Source organism: Bison bison, unplaced genomic scaffold (assembly GCF_000754665.1).
Source record: "Bison bison bison isolate TAMUID 2011002044 unplaced genomic scaffold, Bison_UMD1.0 scf7180017864535, whole genome shotgun sequence".
Classification (NCBI taxonomy): Eukaryota; Metazoa; Chordata; class Mammalia; order Artiodactyla; family Bovidae; genus Bison; species Bison bison.
In genome coordinates, this window is record NW_011495084.1 from 5,446,374 (window position 1) to 5,450,222 (window position 3,849).

Sequence of the window (3,849 nt, forward strand, 5' to 3'; positions counted from 1 at the left end):
AATGTTTAATTCCTCCACAAATGCCTGTTTTTGTCAGGCTATGCCTTGACACTACCAATGATTGCAGACTTTATGCCTCACTACTTTCTGAGCCAGACAGTTGGAAAGTGCATCCTAGGATTTCAGGGGAGTCATTAAACAACTACTTTATATGAGATCTGATTTTATCTGTGAGAAACTTTGATTCCACTCATATTAGTCTGATTTTCAAATATTTGAAAGCCACCATTACATTCCACCATTCCTCTGATCTTGAGTCTTTGTTTTCAGGCTAGCAAACTCAGTTTTCACTTATTTTCTTAAAATGTATGTATTTCAGAACCATTTATTTTCCTAGCATACATTTTAATTTAAGTATAACTATCTTAAAATGTGATTTTCATAATTAAATAAGATTAAATGTGATCTCACCATTGTGGAAAATAATTCATAAGGAAAAGCTATGACTTTATTAAATAATTCAATGTTTTACATTATAAATTAAAGTAGACAGACCCCACAGTACATCCTAGAAATGTCAAAATCCAAATTGTTACTATGTATTTATTAATATTTGCCTTCCTTCTGTCTTGCTTTTTTCTATCTTCCTGAGCAGTGATAGAATTCTCTAAACTCATTATTACCCCTGTTGGCTAACATGGAAAACCCTTGAGCCCATTCCTGACCCTCATAAACCTTACAGTCTAATGAGATAAATCAGTTAAGGTGTGATGGTGACCTTGGATATTCTCAAAATATTGAATTGAATGGTGAAACAATTTCTCTCAGGAATTTCAGCAGGAATTCTCAGATATTACACAATATGGTTCAAGACCATTGTAATGCTCTGCTGCTGCTGCTGCTGCTGCATCGCTTCAGTCATGTCTGTGCGACCCCATAGATGGAAGCCCACCAGGCTCCCCTATCCCTGGGATTCTCCAGGCAAGAACACTGGAGTGGGTTGCCATTTCCTTCTCCAATGCATGAAAGTGAAAAGTGAAAGCAAAGTTCACTCAGTCGTGTCCGACTCTTAGCGACCCCATGGCCTGCAGCCTACCAGGCTCCTCCATCCATGGGATTTTCCAGGCAAGAGTACTGGAGTGGGGTGCCATTGCCTTCTCCATGTAATCCTCTAAGGGATGATATAACAGCAGCATTTCTGGAGGGAAATGTGTTCACACAAGCGGCTATGTGTACATATTATCTATCCATCTCTCCACACATATACATGTCTTTTTGAAGAATGTATCATGGAACTAATGTTCTAAAGAGCACATCATAAGAAATGCTAATATAGGTGAACTATTCATCTCACACCAATGTTAAAAAAAGATTAAGAGATAATACGCTTGGTCAGAGTCTCAGGTAAGTTCAGCTCAGTCATGTCTGACTCTTTGTGACCCCATGGACTGCAGCATGCCAGGCCTCCCTGTCCATCACAACTCCAGGAGTTTACTCAAACTCATGTCCATCTAGTCGGTGATGCCATCCAACCATCTCATTCTCTGTCATCCCCTTTTCCTCCTGCCTTCAATCTTTCCTGCATCAGGGTCATTTCAAATAAGTCAGTTCTTCACATTAGGTGGCCAAAGTATTGGAGTTTCAGCATCAGTCATTCCAATGAATACTCTGAAGTGATTTCCTTAAGGATGGACTGTCAAGGTCTAACAGATGATGAATGACAAGACTTTATTGAATAAAAAGCTATAGTAGCAATGAACAAAGCTAGTGGAGGTGATGGAATTCCAGTTGAGCTATTCCAAATCCTGCAAGATGATGCTATGAAAGTGCTGCACTTAATATGCCAGCAAATTTGGAAAACTCAGCAGTGGCCACAGGACTGGAAAAAGTCAGTTTTCATTCCAATCCCAAAGAAAGGCAATGCCAAAGAATGCTCAAACTACCGTACAATTGCACTCATTTCACACTCTAGTAAAGTAATGCTCAAAATTCTCCAAGCTAGGCTTCAGCAATACGTGGACTGTGAACTTCCAGATGTTCAAGCTGGTTTTAGAAAAGCCAGAGGAATCAGAGATCAAATTGCCAACATCCCCTGGAGCATCGAAAAAGCAAAAGAGTTCCATAAAAACATCTATTTCTGCTTTATTGACTATGCCAAAGCTTTTGACTGTGTGGATCACAATAAACTGTGGAAAATTCTGAAAGAGATGGGAATATCAGACCACCTGACCTGCCTCTTGATAAACCTATATGGAGGTCAGGAAGTGACAGTTAGAACTGGACATGGATCCAAATAGGAAAAGGAGTACTTAAAGGCTATATATTGTCACCTGCTTAATAACTTCTATGCAGAATACATCATAAGAAATGCTGGGCTGGAAGAAGTACAAGCTGGAATCAAGATTGCTGGGAGAAATATCAATCACCTCAGATATACAGATGACACCACCCTTTTGGCAGAAAGTGAAGAAGAACTAAACAGCCTCTTGATGAAAGTGAAAGAGGAGAGTGAAAAAGTTGGCTTAAAGCTCTACATTCAGAATACTAAGATGGGGCATCTAGTCCCAAGACTTCATGGGAAATAGATGGGGAAACAGTGGAAACAATGTCAGACCTTATTTTGGGGGGCTCCAAAATCACTGCAGATGGTGATTGCAGCAATGAAATTAAAGACACTTACTCCCTGGAAGGAAAGTTATGACCAACCTAGATAGCATATTCAAAAGCAGAGACATTACTTTGCCATGAGAGGTCCATCTAGTCAAGGCTATGGTTTTTCCAGTGGTCATGTATGGATGTGAGAGTTGGACTGTGAAGAAAGCTGAGCACGGAAGAATTGATGCTTTTGAACTGTGGTGTTGGAGAAGACTCTTGAGAGTCGCTTGGACTTCAAGAAGATCCAACTGGTCCATTCTAAAGGAGGTCAGTCCTGGGTGTTCATTGGAAAGACTGATGCTAAAGCTGAAACTTCAATACTTTGGCCACCTCATGTGAAGAGTTGACACATTGGAAAAGACCCTGATGCTGGGAGGGATTGGGGGCAGGAGGAGAAGGGGACGACAGAACATGAGATGGCTAGATGGCATCACCGACTTGATGGACATGAGTTTCAGTAGACTCCGGAAGTTGGTGGCGGACAGGGAGGCCTGGCGTGATGCGATTCATGGGGTCACAAAGAGTCAGACATGACTGAACGACTGAACCTATCTGAACTGATAGCAGCAACAATGACACACACAGCTCAGCGGCATCAGCAGCAGCATACAAGCAGCCAGTCCAAAAGTAAAATTAGGAAAAACATATAAATTATTCCAAAATTCTGAGTCTTGCACTATTTTTTTTTTCTTTTTTAAAAAAAACATAGAGCATTGAGTCAAAAAGTTTGAATTTGATCTTTGTTTTTGTTTTTTAAATGTGGCAGTATTTTACACTGTTGAATGTACAAACTTCATACAGAAGCACAATCCTATGATTTTTACATAAAAACAGAATAACATTTTAATGAACCATCAGGGTTGGTTTGCCTGTCACTGGTTTTTAGAAATGATTTCACTGTATGTAATGTATATGGAAGTGACTGAAGAAATAGTAGGAACATCTTTCAGAAGAATGTAATTTTATATGTATTTGGTATTAAAAGTTTGGGTATAGTGTAACTAGTATAGTTTTCTTCAAATATAATTTAGAAATGATTTATATATAATCTATCTTCTGGGCTATTCAATACGCTTTCTCCTTGCCCCTTACTTCCATAATTTGCAGAGGCAAGATGTGGAGTTGTTCAGTTCAATGTAGTTCAGTTCAGTTGCTCAGTTGTGTCCGACTCTTTGCAACCCCATGAACCACAGCACACCAGGCCTCCCTGTCCATCACCAACTCCCAGAGTCCACTCAAACTCATGTCCATTGA